This window comes from Anabrus simplex, chromosome 4 (genome assembly GCF_040414725.1).
Source record: "Anabrus simplex isolate iqAnaSimp1 chromosome 4, ASM4041472v1, whole genome shotgun sequence".
Classification (NCBI taxonomy): Eukaryota; Metazoa; Arthropoda; class Insecta; order Orthoptera; family Tettigoniidae; genus Anabrus; species Anabrus simplex.
In genome coordinates, this window is record NC_090268.1 from 124,734,740 (window position 1) to 124,752,306 (window position 17,567).

At 45.2% G+C, this 17,567-nt stretch overlaps 1 protein-coding gene across 1 annotated transcript in view; it reads right to left on the reverse strand.

The window, feature by feature from the left end:
- LOC136871691 (breast cancer anti-estrogen resistance protein 3 homolog) overlaps nt 1-17,567 on the reverse strand; it is an 877,056-nt gene that overhangs the window by 685,605 nt on the left and 173,884 nt on the right. The window lies entirely within an intron of this gene.

Below are 17,567 nucleotides of genomic sequence, written 5' to 3' on the forward strand. Positions count from 1 at the left end.
CAATGCGGCACTATTTACCCGGTAATGATGATGATGATGCTTGTTGTTTAAAGGGGCCTAACATCGAGGTCATCGGCTCCTAATGGTACGAAATGAAATAACAAAATGTTCAATTTAATCCACTGACCAAAATAAAAGAAAAAATGTCATGAAGAATGAATGGGTGGAAATGAACCCAACAAAAACAAAAACAAACAAACAAACAAACAAACAAAAAAGCAGTGGATCAGGCTCAAAACAAGGCCGTAAATAATAGTACTACTGACCAAGGGACCACTCATAAAGCACAATGATGCTTGATGCCTAAAGGAATGCAAAATCCATGTCAAAGGCCCTACAGAATGGTACATGTCGCGAGTAAAGTAGAACCATGGCATTTGTCATGTTGGGGCACTAATCAAAAGTAGCGATGACTCACGGTGTTCCACACAAGATGGTACTACTCACAAGTATTGTACTTCCTACAGGTAACGCAGACCTATGGTGTTTCTCACACAATGGCGCCACTCATAGTCAACGCAAACCGATGAGTTTCCTCACCTAGGAAGTAGATGAATATTGTTACTTGGGTAGTAAAATAACCAACGATGGCAGAAGTAAGGAGGACATAAAATGCAGACTAGCACAAGCAAGGAAGAGCTTTTTTAAAAAAAGAAATTTGCTCACTTCAAACATTGATATCGGAATTAGAAAGATGTTTTTGAAGACTTTTGTGTGGAGCGTGGCATTGTATGGAAGTGAAACATGGACGATAACTAGCTCAGAAAGAAAGAGAATAGAAGCTTTTGAAATGTGGTGTTACAGAAGAATGCTGAAGGTGAGATGGATAGATCGAATCACGAATGAAGAGATACTGAATCGAATTGGTGAGAGGAGATCGATTTGGCTAAATTTGACGAGAAGAAGAGATAGAATGATAGGACACATCTCAAGACACCCAGGACTTGTTCAGTTGGTTTTTGAAGGAAGTGTAGGTGGCAAGAACGGTAGGGGTAGACCAAGGTATGAATATGACAAACAGATTAGAGCAGATGTAGGATGCAATAGCTACGTAGAAATGAAAAGGTTAGCACAGGATAGGGTGGCATGGAGAGCTGCATCAAACCAGTCTATGGACTGATGACTCAAACAACACAACAACAACAGGTGTACTAGTCACGGGTGCCGGTCCCACGGGCCCCGTGGTGTTCCTCACATAGTGGGTACTAATCACAGGCAACGCAGACCCACGGTGTCGTTCGTATAGTGGTACAACTGACAGGCAACGCCCAGACCCGCGGTGTTGCTCACATGGGTACGACTCACGTGTACTGGAAAACCGCCAGGCCAGGCTCTATACTGCTACTAATTACAAACCCATTTCGTACCTAATATAGTGGTACTACTCGCAAGTACAGGCAACCTATGGTGTTCCCCGCGTGATGGTACGAATCAAAAGTAGTTTCATGGTTCTAATTCAATCATCCCTTGGTCGCCCCTTTTAGTCGCCTCTCACGACAGGCAGTGGATACCGCGGGTGTATTCTACATGGGCGTCTCCCACCCGCAGGGGGTAGTGTGTTTGGTCCGCGAGAGGTATTTTATTTCCCTCAAGTCCGCCGGCAAGCCGGTTAGGAACCCCCTATCCGCCACCTGGGACGCGCCACGTGGGAGTATCACCTCTCGCCCTGCTACGCCTGCGTAGCAGGTTCGTGGTTTACCCGGTGAATTATTCATATCTATTTATTAAGTTTACGTTAAACACTGATTTAGCATATCTATCGTACACACTGACAGGACACACCTTTACTTCTATGTACACTATGTTTTATTCACACCTTGTGTGACTCATTGGTGAGCAAGGAAACAATAAATTGTTTGTATGTTGAAGGACAACAGTTTACAGAAATAACTATGCATTCTTTAACCTTTACCTGGGAATACGAAGAGAGTATTTATTCTTCTCTAACGTCGTACTAACAACTAAACAGTTTTTTTCTGCGACGCCAGGATGGGGAATGCTAGTATTGGTACAGACCTGGCATTTGTCCGGTGTTGAAACGGAGACCTAGAACTTACAACTATACGGAACGTACTATGGAGCCAACCGGCTCGGATTCTTCTTCTTATTCTTGAAATTCTGCTTCTTGGATTTTGGAATTCAGATAAAACCACCACCACTTCCATGTATCTTGTATATTTAATGCGTACAATAGGTCTGTCTAGCCTTCTCTGGGTTCTGCGTTACCTGTGAGTTAGTACCACTATATGAAGAACACCACGGGTCTACGTTGTCTTTGATTAGCACCACTAAATGAGGAACACCACGGGTTTGGCTGTTGCCCGTGATTAGTGCCACTATGTGAGGAACACCAAGAGTCTGCGTTGCCTGAGAGTAGCACCATTGGTGAGTGGTACCAAGAGTATAAGTGGCCGGCACCCGTGATTAGTCCCACTAGGTGAGGAGTGGCCGGCCCCGTGGTGTACGGGTAGCGTGCCTGCCTCTCACCCGGAGGCCCCGGGTTCGATTCCCGGCCAGGTCAGGAATTTTCACCTGGAACTGAGGGCTGGTTCGAGGTCCACTCAGCCTACGTGATTATAATTGAGGAGCTATCTGATGGTGAGATAGCGGCCCCGGTCTAGAAAGCCAAGAATAACGGCCGAGAGGATCCGTCGTGTTGACCACACGACTCCTCGTAATCTGCAGGCCTTAGGGCTGAGCAGCGGTCGCTTGGTAGGCCAAGGCCCTTCAAGGGCTGTAGTGCCATGGGGTTTGGTTAGGTGAGGAGTACCATGGGTCTGTGTTGCCTGCGAGTGGTGCCATTATGTGTGACATATCATTGGGTCTACATTACCTGTGATTATTACCATTATAGGAGGAACATCATGTTCTGCTTTTGCATTGATTAGTACTATTATGAGGGGCCCGTGATCTGGATTTTGGACCCCTTTTTATAACAAGCATCATCTCAGAAAAGAAGGCATTGTGAATTTGATCAACTGATTGTTCTGGATTCAGGGTCATTTTTTAATCATCATTCGTTTTACATTTTAGACAGTGGATACATTTTAACGTTTTAATTATTATTCCATTTCGTTGCACCTCGTACCACTAGGGGCCGATGACCTAGCTGTTAGGCCCCTTTGAACAACAAACTTCATCGAAAAAAATTACATAAATAAATACATAAATCTGGATTAAAGCCACCTTATACTGACAAGTCTAACGACAACAAACAACAACAATATAGCCGAGCTTTCAGCCAAGTTTCATTGGCTTTCACGAGGGCAAAGCAAATGAAGGTCTGATGCTGACAGTAATCATAGAAATTCTTCAAAGAACGTGGAAGTCACGATCACATTTTCTATGGCCTCTTACAAGCAGGACTCTCAGGAATCGTCACCTGTGCTGTGGTAGTCGGGTGGGAAGTTATTGTCTCACCGCCCTCTGCTGACAGTTTCTGGAGTGCATCGCTCTGTGCCATGGCGGTGTTACGCATGTATTTCTGGAGTACAGGTCCCCGTGTAATTGAGAACTTGAATCTCTTTTCCATGCTGATGTTATTTGCGTCACATGCTTTGCCCTGATGAAAGCCAATGAAACCTAGCCGAAAAAAAATGGTTTTAGACTCGTTAGTATAAAGTATATAATTTGTTGCGACATCGCTTTTAACGAAGTACTGGAAATAACGGCGAAATCTGACGGTCCTGTCTAAATCCTATATGAAGGGTGTATTTAAAAAATCGCTTATTATGACATATCGTATACTACGACATATTTTTATCACATTTTCGGAGAAATGTATCGGCTATAATGTCCAATGTCAATTTTACTTTGTTACGCATTTCAGAATCGCTGACAACAATGTAAAAGTTATTTTATGACTCTTGTTTTCAGTAGAGCGTAGATTTAAAATCACTCTGTTAAAAAGTCAAGGCAAGCATCGCTGTGAAGATGTCGCAAAAGAAAGGAAAGTGTTTAATATTGAAGAAAAATATGGCAATTAGAAAATGGGGAAATAAATGTCAGCAACGCGCAGGAATTGACATTGAACGATTTCTACGATTTGGGAGGACAAGGAGAACTTCTCATTTTTAGCCAAGATCGTGTGTGATATTATTGATCAATTTCCATTATTGGTACGTTTTTCCTCGCTTATATATTCGTGTTCTATGCTCATTATTGTATATTTTTGCTCGCATATTATTGCTGTATGTACTGTGTAAAGATTATAAGGAAAATTCCTCTCAGCCCCAGTCCACAAATTATTTCAAATACAGGACTAATTTAACTTTTGTTAATGTTTTAACTTTATTCTGTTAATGAACCGCGTAAGTGTGCAGATATGACATTTTAGCAACAAACATAACAGATCGGTTTGTGCAACTACCGTCTAAAGCGACCTTTAATTGGCGGTCCCTTTGGAGTTGTTATAACTGGTTTTGACTCTATTGATTTATTCATTTATTTATTCATTTATTTTAATAAATGGCAATGAGTCACGAAAACCTAAGTTCATTAATTCCTATAGTATATTTTGTCCAAATCGAACAGTTATGGAGCTCCCCATAAAACATACAGTATGTTATCCCGTAACAGACACCTGCATCCTAGGGATCCCAGGTACATTTATTTTTTATCAGTCCCAGAACATGTGTGGTATCACTGTACAGGAAAGTAGTATCCTAGCTCTCAATTGCCTTTCAGCCTGCGACACTTTTGGGCGTGGGTCTGTGTTAGTTTTGTTTCTATAATGGTGGTTGGGTCTCGAGGACCCATGTTAACGGTTACTGATTATTTTGTTTTTCTTAAATAACACCACTTTTATTACTTCCGTTTTGTTCCGTTAATTTGCAGAAAATGGAAAAGGAAAGAGCATTACAGGCGCTCTATATGATCCACTACACAGTAATAACGATGACATAAGTGGAAGTGTTAAGTTACTGGCTACCTGTCTAGCCGGGCCTGGTTTTACTGGAAAGTAATTTGGGGAAATAATATTGGCTTGTAGTGTTCTTCCACCGTCTCTACCGCTTGAATCTGTTCCTACTATAAAAATAATTGACAGTGGGTTTTTCGTCATCAGTGTCATAGTCAGCATTTTCATCAGTTTGGGTATCTTGTTTGGTAAGACATGTTTTCAGAAATTTGTATACAGAAGTTTAACAGTAAGTTTAATTTATGTCTTTGAAGAACAATTTATTTTTGTGTTTAAGTGAACATTTTCAACTGTGTGATAAATATGTATAGTTGATAAGTATTATTTTGTATACGATAGATGTTCATATTTTACGTTTTCCGTTGGTTGCTATCAATTTATGTAACTTCTGTAGAAGATAATCAGGAGAAGTGAATACTGATTTTGGAAAGATGGAGCATCACGCCGCTCAGCCTGAGGAGGTTAACGTTGAGAAGAGGAACATACACACATCTACAATCGAATTTTACAGGGGAAAGTACCATTTAAAAGAGCTAGATGCACTGGGTTTAATGGTAGTGGTACGCAGCAGTATAAGTAGTTCTTTATTTATGAATTTCTAGAACAGATTTGGCTTACAGAAGACAAGAAAAAACCTTTTGGTAGTCGCCATTTTACGAGGATCTTTGTCTATTTTAAAATCACGTCTGTATTCACAGCAGTTCCCTTTATATTCCCATTAATGTCCTAATAACAAATGTATTGTTCTTTATTCTTTTTTTTATTTCGAAATGTTCAATGCTGTAGAGTATATATTCTTTCTTTTCTTTCTTTCTTAATCTGTTTACCCTCCAGGGTTGGATTTCTCTCGGACTCATTAACTATATCGCCTCATTGGCAGAGTCCTGGAGCGTGAGACATTTGGTCGGGGGGATAAAACTGGAGAGGAGTTCCAGTACCTCGCCTAGGCGGCCTTACCTGCTATGCTGAATAGGGGCCTTGTGGTAGATGGGATGATTGAAAGGGATAGGCAAGGAACGGGGAATGAAGCGGCAGTGAGCCCGAGGGATAACCAACCCTGGAGGGTAAACAGATTAAGAAAGAGCATTGAACATTTCGAAAAAAAGAACAACGGTGGGAATCAAACCCTCCTCTACTCAGTTGACCTTACAAGGCTGAGTGGACCCCGTTCCAGCCCTCGTACCACGTTTCAAATTTCGTGGCAGAGCCGGGAATCGAACCCGGGCCTCCGGGAGGTGGCAGGCAATCACGCTAACCACTACACCACACAGGCGGACGTAGACTATATATTGTATTATTAGTCTTCGATTTCGAGTTGGCCGTGCGCGTAGAGGCGCGCGGCTGTGAGCTTGCATCCGGGAGATAGTAGGTTCGAATCCCACTATCGGCAGCCCTGAAGATGGTTTTCCGTGGTTTCCCATTTTCACTGCAGGCAAATGCTGGGGCTGTACCTTAATTAAGGCCACGGCCGCTTCCTTCCAACTCCTAGACCTTTCCTATCCCATCGTCGCCATAAGACCTATCTGTGTCGGTGCGACGTAAAGCCCCTAGCAAAAAAAAAAAAGTCTTTGATTTTCAGAGTTATTTACCAGACGGTATTAATGTTCAAATTTAATTTTGTTATTTTGATGTGGTTAAAATTTGTCCTTGTGGCAATCCAGAATGTCTGGAAAGTCGTAGGGATTGTCAGTAAATAAATATATCATTATTAAATGCAATGTTTAAATCTCGCACAGTGGTTTCTTTTTATACTAATAACAAACAAAAAGGTAACTGTGTCGAGTGGACCAGGTGTATTTGTGTATTGCATATTTTAGGTGTTCTAATTGGAGGTTAATGAAGCAAAATCATGATGTTCCAATTAAATATCTCGAAATACCACATTAAATCATTCAAAATGAACGATAAAAGGACCTGATTTATCAGCTGACTGTCAAACAGGTTGGGCAGAATTTGAAAGCTGAACTGTAATTACAACATCACAAATCTTGAAAACTTTTTTCCTTGTATATCGGGTATCCTTGGGCAAAAACAAGAACGCATGCATTAAATGGCAGAACATAAAAGTCACAATTATGTTCTCACTGCAGCATGCCGCGACCGTTATGTTGACATTCCTAGATACTCTTATCGCGAGCAGATTCCTCAGCCGGCGGAGCTGTACAAGACAGGATACGCCCAGCTCCAGAAGAATTACTGGAGTACTGTTAGAGATCGCAATTACTTCCTCAGTAATGATAAGTGTTCGCAGGCAAAATATGCACCTGACAGACAAAAAAAGAGTTAGGCCCCGTGGTGAAGGGACAGCGAGGTCACGGGTTTGATAACCAGCTCAACAAGGCATTTGAGTCCTTGTTTTGACGTTTGGAGTGAGGTTGTCAAGTGATGATTATTGCTTTGGTGGAATACAACGAGACAACCAACCCTCCCTATTTATATAGACTCTGTTGTATACCACGTGTCGGCCCCGTAGTCTGAGAGTAGCGTGCTTGCCTCCTACGGGAAAGGTCCGGGTTCGATTCCCGGCCAGGACAGGAATCTTCAACCATTATGAGGGGCCGGTGACCTGGATTTTAGACCCCTTTAGATAATTATCATCCCAGTAAATAAGACGTTGTGAACTGGATCCACTGATTGTCTTTGTTTCACGATCATTTTTTCATCACCATTTATTTTATATTCTAATCAGTGGGTACATTTTGAAGTTTTAATTTTCATTTCGTTGCACCTCGTACCATTAGGGGCCAATGACTGGCTGTTAGGCCCATTTAAACAACAAACATCACCATCATCATCATCATAAAGAATTTTCAACTGAATGCAAGGGCTAATTCAAGGTCTAATCAGATTACGTGAGACCTAGGCGCTATCTGAGAGTGAGATAGCGTCCCCGGTCTACAAAGCCAAGAATAATGTGTCGAAAAGATTCATCGCGCTAACCACACGTCACCTCATAATCTGTTGGCCTTCGGGCTGAAGATCGGATGCTTACTAGGTCAAGGCCATCGGGCCAGTAGCACCATGGGGTTTAGTTTGGGTAACTAATGACGGTAATGACCAATGACGGATTCAGTTTAGTTTTCGTCCGTATGTTACATTGTCACAGACAGACATCTGGGTGGAATTCCATGGTACTTGGTAGAAGTTATGGATAAGGGTGATGAGTAAATCTCGGATTTTAGGGAGAAACGTGTTTTGGTCCGTAATAGATAACTTAAAATGAATTTGTATTTACATGTTTCATGTATTTATAAGATTATAAATGGTGACCCTACAGCGCCTAAAAATGCGTAAATTGACGTTAAAACCTATAATTGCCTCCGTTCCTATAATACCTACGCTTTCCCTAAATCAATTAAAAATGCTTTTAATTTATTCCTAGAAACTGGAATATTTGCCGACTCGTTTCCTGTACATTGCACAGTATATTCTTGAAATACTTTTCAAACAAAATCTTAAAAGTGGGAAGCTGTAAATCACACACCCCGGAAGTCCTCCTGCGGTAAACACGCCCATAGCCTATGTGTGACCAGGCGCGGGAGAGTGTTCATTGACCTGCTGGAAACAACACTTTTCATTTTATTCTGTGAGAACATGTCAGTTGTCCGTCTGTTCAGTGCGTGCGTTATGCCGAATGTGTCATCTTCCAAGTTGTTAAACAGTGGTTACAGGAGATTCCCCATTTCACATCGGATGATAAAATGATATTCACCGAGCGAGTTGGCCGTGCGGTTAGAAGCGCATAGCTGTGAGTTTCCATTCGGGAGATAGTGGCTTTGAACCCCACTGTCGGCAGCCCTGAAGATGGTTTTCTGTGGTTTCCCATTTCCACACCAGGCAAATGCTGGGGCTGTACCCTGATTAAAGCCACGGTCGCTTCCTTCCCACTCCTAGCCGTTTCCTGTCGAATCGTCGCCGTAAGACCTATCTGTGTCGGTGCGACATAAAACGAAGAGGTGAGTGAAATTTGGATGATATTTCTCCTAAAGATTTATTATCAATTCAGCAAAATAAAACTGACATAAATGATAAATTGATAAATACTCATTAAAATACGTAAAATTGAAGTTGCCTAAAATATATTTTTAGAACTTACTGCTTCATATTTGAAAGCCTATTCTAGGTCCCTAAAATATATATTTTAGCACCTAAAAATCCGGAGTCTTGTGATTGGAATCGTGGTGCTGGACGAGACGTACTATAAAGGGCAGGGGCAAGTGAGGGTCAGCAGACGTACCTTCCTGACGACACGTCTTGCTGCCTGAGTCATTTCGATCTTCCAGTTCATCGCGTACAATCGCATCCAGCTGAGCGAGTCTGATGAAGGTTCCCTTTTTTGCTCTGCTGGGTGTTATTGCTTATTTGATTATTTACTGGCCTGCTCCTTTCATCTAATACAGCTGTACCGTTATTTTGCTTAAAGGAGCTGGAAGTTTGACAAAAGTATAATCATACACATGCGAATTGATCTTACTGTCAAAGGCAGCTAGTTTGGGGCTAGGAACGTCAGGGAAGCAGTTGTCGCCGGTATGTTGGATACTAATCGGTTAGAGATCTCGCCACTGTTAAGGCTATTCTTTACGAGGCTGAACTGATGCTGAATGTGCCTGAAGGATGAATGGATGTCTCTGAGGAATGCAACAGGGATCAAGTTGATTGGCAGCCTCCACTAAAACGCTTGGCAAATTATCAATTCGCCGTTGGGAACGTAAACAAATACAAACCTCGCTTTAGTTTCGACATCTGACTGTCAGCCTTCGAACGTCTCGTGTTCCCGCTGTATAAGCTGAATCTGTGATATATAAATAACAGAATCAATAAGAAATATTTTAAAACATATTTGCAGCCAGACGAACACACAAGGACATAACAGAAGTGAAGAAATTTTAATTCAAACACAAATGTTATTAAACACAGAATTATATGTTTCGTCTAATCCAGTAGGCGGCATCTCCACGTTCCTCAAATGACAACACCATTTCATTGTTCAATTTTACGAGCTGGGGGACGAAGAGATGGCATGCAAGAGAAACAGAAACGAATAAGCTATATTCCAACAACACATTAGCATATTATTTTATAACATGCAAACTTCTAACCTACTTTCCTTTTCTAGCACATGTTTACATTTTGTAGTTGCATCCAAACATAGAATGAGTCAATAAGAACGTCCACCCCAAAAGATTCTTGATAGAGCGAGTTGGCTACGCGGTTCGCGTCACGTAGCTGTAAGCTTGCACGCATTCGGAAGAGAGTGGATTCGAACCGCAATATTGGCAGTCCTCAAGATGGTTTTCCATGGTTTCCCATTTTCACACCAAGCAAATGCTGTAGACTGTACCTTAATTAAGACCAAGGTCACTTCCTTCCCATTCTAACCAAACCACCACGAACCTGCTACGCAGGCGTAGCAGGGGGAGAGGTGATACTCCCACGTGGCGCGTCCCAGGTGGCGGATAGGGGGGTCCTAACCGGCTTGCCGGCGGACTTGAGGGAAATAAAATACCTCTCGCGGACCAAACACACTACCCCCTGCGGGTGGGGGACACACATGCAGAATACACCCGCGGTATCCCCTGCCTGTCGTAAGAGGCGACAAAAAGGGGCGACCTTGGCGCGGACATGGATTGCGGTTGGTATAATGTGATGGACCTCCTGTGGATGGGAGAGGCTGAATACATCCATAGGTAATCCCTGCCTGTCGTAGAAGGCGACTTAAAGGGTCATGTGGCCATGGTCCCCTCTTTATTTTTTATTATTTTTCCGAGGGTCAGATGTAGACCATTCAAAATTTGATGTGCGTGCTGCCCGGCGATGGAGCTCCTATGTGTGCGACTACGCTCGAAAGCCCGTGCCAGCAACCACCCAGGACGCGGCGGGTGAGAGTATCATGTACCCGGGCAGTGGTATCCGCCTGACAACGCAGGTCCCCGCACAGCCGAATGCCAGAAGGACATATTATTATTAATTATTTTTATTTATTTTTCCTATTGTTAGTGCTCTGTACACGCTATGGGGTACATGCTATTGCGGGTGACTGGTGGAAGGGAGTCCTAGTGCTCATTGCCTCAGTCATCCCGTATTAGGCATCGTTCAACATCGGACCCCGGGCAATACCTGCTACGACCAGGTGGGTATTGCCTTGGCTGCTTGGTTCGGCTACAGAGACCCCTGATCGGAGTGGGTGGCATTCGGGGAGGATGCTATCGGGCATGGCTTCCAAACGAAGTCGGCTCTCACAAGGTGGTCGCCCACCTAAGTCTTTAACTTTTGCTTCCCTGAGAGGTTCAACTCCCTGGGAACATGCGCAGCGTGAAGGAATGGGATCCAGCTTCCCTAGGTTTCTGGTCGCTACCAGAACCGATGGGCAGGATTTTAAGCTGGTGAAGTCGATCCTGTTTAGTAGACACATCGAAGGCGTCTATGGCGAACTGGAGGAACTTAAGAAAATGCGCAACGGTAGTTTGCTTCTAAAGACTCGTACAGCACTGCAAGCTGATCAGTTGCTTAAGTGCGAGCACTTTGGCGAAATCCCCGTCAAAGTGGAGGAGCATAAATCTTTGAACCTGGTTCGTGGAGTCATCTTTCACCGCGACCTTATTTTGAACACTGACGACGAGTTGATGGAAGACATGAAGAACCGTGGCGTGACACACGTCCGGCGCATTACGCGCAAGGTCAACGGTGAAGACGTTGCCACTGGTGCCTTCATTGTCTCTTTCAAGCTGTCAGTGTTACCAGAGAAAGTCAAGGTAACAACTTATCGTTGCGATGTGAGGCCGTACATCCCGCCTCCTATGCGATGCTATCAATGCCAGCGATTCGGACATATGGTATCTCGCTGTTCGAATCAGGCTGTATGTGGTACATGTGGACGAGTAGCTCACGGCGCGGAGGAGTGCACAACTCCATACAAGTGCACTAACTGCTCCGGTTTTCATTCTCCTCGGGATCGGAACTGTCCGACATACCTGAGTGAGAAGAAGATCCAGGAGATCAAGACCCTGGATGGTCTTTCCTACCAGGAAGCGCGCCGTAAGTTTAATTCTACCAATACACCTGCCCGTACACTCGACTATAGCTTGATAGCTCAGAGTCTTCCAGGTTCGTCATTTACAACCTCGACACCTGTCCAGACCGCTGCGCCCAAGGCGACTGTTGCTGCTCGCAGCAACGTCGCAAATAGTCAAAGCTCGAAGGGGGGGACCACCCCACCTTCGACCAACCAGAAGTCTGTGCAGGCTGGCAGTTGCCCGCCGGCACAGCAAGGGGGGAAGACTAAGTCACCCCCCCCCCTAGGAGGTCGACGAAAGTCGTGCCCCAGCCGGCGGAGGCGGCATCGTCGACCAGGGCTGGGAAACCACCTCCCAGCCCGTCTAAACTCGAAAAAAAGAAGGGGAAGAAGAGCGCCCGTCCTGAGCGCTCTCGGACTTCCCCTGCGAAGGAGAAGTCATGCCCCCCATCTGGGGGATATGAGTCTGCGCCAGGAGGCACTCCTGCTCCAAAACCGGCGCGCTCTCCTCGTAGGGGACCCCCTCGCGCCCGAAAAGCGTCGAAGTTCTGGGCGACACCCCTGCCATCTTTCGATGATGGAATGGATGTCGCACTGTCCTCTACATCTACGGATGTAGAACTAGATAGTGTTTAGGCTTACGAGCATTTTTTCGCTCATAACCTAACGCTCCTTTATAGTCCACACTATGGCACTGTTACAGTGGAATTGTAACGGTTATGACAGGCATCTTGCTGAGTTACGTCAGCTTATTAGTGAGTACGCAGCGAGTATAGTCTGTCTTCAGGAGACCAATTTCCGACCTGGTCATCATACGGTCTTGAGGCATTTCAAACTATACTCGACAGAACGATACTATGCTCACCGGGCTTCCGGAGGCGTTGGCATTTTTGTACGTTCTGATAGCTACAGCGAAGAGGTTCCATTAAGAACCCCTCTTGAGGCTGTAGCTGTTCGCGTCTCGCTGCCTGTCATAGCAACAGTGTGTAATGTTTATCTTCCACCTGGCCAGCATCTGAACATCAACGATGTCGCTGATCTTATAGATCAGCTTCCACCACCCTTCCTCTTATTGGGCGATTTCAACGCCCATCACCCCATATGGGGCTCTGAGACACCTTGCCCCCGAGGAAGAGAGCTGGGAACACTTCTAACAGATCTGGATTTATGTATTTTGAACACAGGGGTACCAACTCACTTTAGTGTACGTTACGGCACATACTCTCGCATAGACGTAAGTCTATGCAGCCGAACGTTGGTTCCACTGTTTCGGTGGAATGCACACGATGATCTCTGTGACAGTGACCATTTTCCCATCATTCTTACTTTTTTGAAACATAAACCCATCGAGGCTCCCCCTCGATGGATTCTTAAACATGCTGATTGGCCAAAGTACACATCACTAGCTGTCTTTCACGATGATGTCAGGCGGACCGTCGGCGAGGAAATAACTTACGTCACCCAAGTTATTCTTGCTGCTGCTGAGGAGTCCATTCCGTTTTTCTCGGGGACTCCTCGCCGAAAACTCGTTCCTTGGTGGAACGATGACATAGCAGCAGCCATCAAAGAACGCCGTCGGGCTCATAAACGTTACCGTCGACAGCCTACTGTGGCCAACTTGGTAACATTTAAGAAACTCCGCGCTAAGGCGCGAGTTCTTATTCGACAAAGTAAGAAGGCTTCATGGGAGAGATATGTGTCGTCCATGACGTCACATACTCCATCATCTCAAGTGTGGACGAAACTTCGACGAATTTCGGGTATTCAAGGATCATCTGTTGTACCGGGAATTTCCATTGCAGGCAGTGTCGTCACTGATCCCCTCGCGATTGCTAACCATCTCGCTAGTCATTTCGCGGATGTCTCTGGCTCCGGGAATTACAATCCTGATTTCCTCCCTCTGAAGCGGGAGGCAGAACGTCATCACCTTAGTTTTGCCACCCCTGCTTCAGAGGACTACAACGTGCCCTTTACGGAGTGGGAACTCCGTAGCGCCTTAGCGCTTTGCAAGGACACGTCTCCTGGACCGGACAACATCCATAACCAGATGTTGAAACACCTTAGTGATGATAGTTTACTATATCTCCTTCGTGTGTTCAACCGAATCTGGACAGAGGGTGATTTTCCGTCTCAGTGGCGAGAGGGCATAGTCATTCCTGTCCTCAAGCCTGACAAAGATCCTAAGTATGCAGGAAGTTACAGACCGATTTGTCTTACAAATTGCCTGTGTAAGCTATTTGAGAGGATGGTAAATCGCAGACTCGTGTGGTGTCTGGAGAAACAAGGACTTTTGTCCGAGTACCAATGTGGATTTCGAGCCGCTCGATCCACCACAGACCACTTGGTACGCCTGGAGAGCTCTATCCAGGATGCGTTTCTCCGCAAACAGCACTTGGTAGCTGTCTTCTTTGACTTGGAGAAGGCCTACGACACCACCTGGCGATATGGCATCCTTTCAGTCCTGCATCAATGGAGATTCCGAGGTAACTTGCCGGTATTTATTGCGAATTTTTTGTCCCTTCGTCTATTCCGTGTCCGAGTAGGGAGGACATATTCGCAATACCACGTTCAAGAAAACGGAGTCCCACAGGGATCGGTTCTTAGTGTCACTCTGTTCGCGATTGCCATAAACGGTATTGTCGCTGCTGCTGGTCCAGCCGTAATACCGTCCCTATATGTGGATGATTTTGCTCTGCACTATAGCTCGTGCAGTATGGCAGTCGCAGAGCGACAGTTACAGCAAGCTATTAGGAGGGTGGAGAAGTGGACCTTAGAACATGGCTTTCGGTTTTCTGCCGCAAAGACCTCCGTTGTCCACTTTTGTCGTCAACGTACTCTTCACCCCCATCCTGAGCTTTATCTAGACAACGTCGTTCTTCCAGTTGTTGACACTTACCGATTTCTTGGGCTCCTTTTTGACAGTAAATTATCGTGGGAGCCACACGTGCGGCAGTTAAAAGTGCAATGCACTAGGAAGCTTAATATCCTTAAGTTTCTTAGCAGCACTTCTTGGGGGGCTGACCGCACGGTGCTCCTGCGATTCTATCGGGCACACATTTTATCCCGGTTAGACTACGGCAGTGCAGCATATGGCTCCGCAAGACCAAGCGTTCTTGCGAAGCTGAACAGTATCCACCACAGCGGGGTTAGGTTGGCGACGGGAGCTTTTCGTACAAGCCCCATCGCTAGCCTGCTCGCTGAGTCTGGTGTGCCGCCTTTACACCTGAGGCGCCAGCAACTTCTACTTACATATGCTGCAAATTTGCGACAGATGCCACTTCATCCAAGCTATCCTTGCGTGTTCAACAATGCCAACCGTTTGCTGTACGCTGCTCGTCCTCGAGCGACGCGGCCGGTTGGGATACGCTTGGATAGCATTTCCGAATTGTTTGATGTACCTTCGGTCCCTTGCCTTGTCAGACAACCAAGTGGGGTACCTCCGTGGGTCGTACGACGACCTGAAGTCATCCTGGATCTGCACACTGGCCCAAAGGAAAACACGGACCCTTCGATCTATCGGAGGCTCTTCCTGTCCGTTGTTGGCCGCTATCCAGGTTCAGTCGTCGTCTACACGGATGGTTCAAGGACAGATACGAAGGTGGGCTGTACGTTCGTTGTTGGTAATGATAGGTTCCTTTTTGCTCTTCCGGCAACCTGTAGTGTGTACACAGCAGAGCTCTATGCTATCTGTGAGTCTCTGCGGTACGCACTGTACAATAAGCGCCGCCACTTCCTTCTGTGTACTGACTCCTTGAGTTCGCTTCAGTCTATTGATACCTGTTTCCCTCGACACCCTCTGGTGCAGCGGATCCAGGACCTGCTGGCCGGGTGTTCGGATGCCGGCACCAGAATCACGTTTCTGTGGCTCCCAAGCCACATGGGCATAGAGGGAAACGAGTTAGTAGATCGGGCTGCCAAGGAGGCAGTTACACTGCCCCCGTTGCCTTTCAAGGTTCCAGCAAGTGATATTCGCTCCCAGCTGCGACATCTTGTTATGTCCCATTGGGAGATGGAGTGGCAGGCCATTCCACTTCCCAATAAGCTGAGAGCGATAAAAGGAACAACGAAGGTATGGAGGACTTCCCTTCGGGCTTCGCGGAGGGAAGCCGTGGTATTATGTCGTCTTCGGATCGGCCACGGTATCTTGACTCACTCGCATCTTTTGAAAGGAGAACCCCCTCCGGTGTGTACCTGCGGCGACCATCTTACCGTGGTGCACATCCTTACGGAGTGTGTGGACCTGGTCGATCTCCGCCGTAGTCTTAACCTTCCGGGTACCATCTCCCTTATCTTGCGAGATGACGAGCAGTCAGCAGACCTCGTCATCCGCTTTATGAGGGATAGTGGTCTGTTTTACCGTGTCTAGTGATGTCCTTTGTCTTCGTGTCTTTGTTTCCATTACGCTTTTAACCTATTGACTTCATTTTAGTTTGTGTTGCGTATTTTAATGTGTTCTTTTAACGTCTCTCTTAAATTATGTACTACCAGTAATGCCTTATTCTTTTGGTTTCCTGTATATTCTCTTATTTTATTAGAAAATTAGGCATTGCGTATTAGATCCACTGATTGTTTTAATCTCACCCTCATTTTTCTCCATCATCATTTTTTTTTAACTTTAGTCAGTGGATATGTTTTAAAATTTTAACATCATCTCTCACGTCGTTTATCTCGTTCCATTAGGGGCCGATGACCTTCGATGTTAGGCCCCTTTAAACAACAAGCATCATCATCATCATCATCTAACCAAACCAAACCCCATGGCGCAACAGCCCCGAAGGGTCATGCCCTGCCAAGCGACCGCTGCTCAGCCGGAAGGTCTGAATATTACGAGGTGTCGTGTGGTAAGTACGACGAATCCTCTCTGCAGTTTTTCTTGGCCTTTTAGATCGGGATCACTATCTCACCGTCAGATAGCTCCTCATTTGTAATCACCGCGAACCAGCCCCCAGATCCAGGTAAAAATCTCTGACCTGGTCGGGAATCGAACCGGTGGCCTACGGGTAACAGGCAGACACACCTACCCCTACACCGCGAGGCCGGCTCCTTCCCATACTAGCCCTGTCTTATCCCATCATCGTGATAACACCTGTCTGAATCGGTGCGACATTAAAACAATAGAATAATATTTCCAGATCTGCCCGACTCGTTGGCTAAATGGTCAGCGTATTGGCCTTCGGTTCAGAGGGTCCCAGGTGCGATTCCCGGCCGGGTCGGGGATTTTAACCGCAATTGGTTAATTCCAATGGCTCGGGGGCTGGGTGTGTGTGGCGTATTCAGCATTAGAAATCATCCTAGGTAGGGTCCTCATTTTCACAGACAAGCAAGTCGCTTAATACTGTAGGCCGCCTACGAGAAAACAGACCCGCACCAGGCCTCTCCTGAGGCCATACGCCATTTATTTATTTATTTATTTATTTATTTATTTATTTATTTATTTATTTATTTATTTATTTATTTATTTATTTATTTATTTATTTCCAGATCTGTTATAGACATTTTGTCTTCATATTCTTACGCGGTATTTACGAGTTCTAAAAGCAGTATGCTTACCTTTTCCATGGGATCATTGATAACGGAGATCTCGATACTGATTTTGTCACTTTTAATAGAATTACGCGGCGTTTTATCATCTATTCA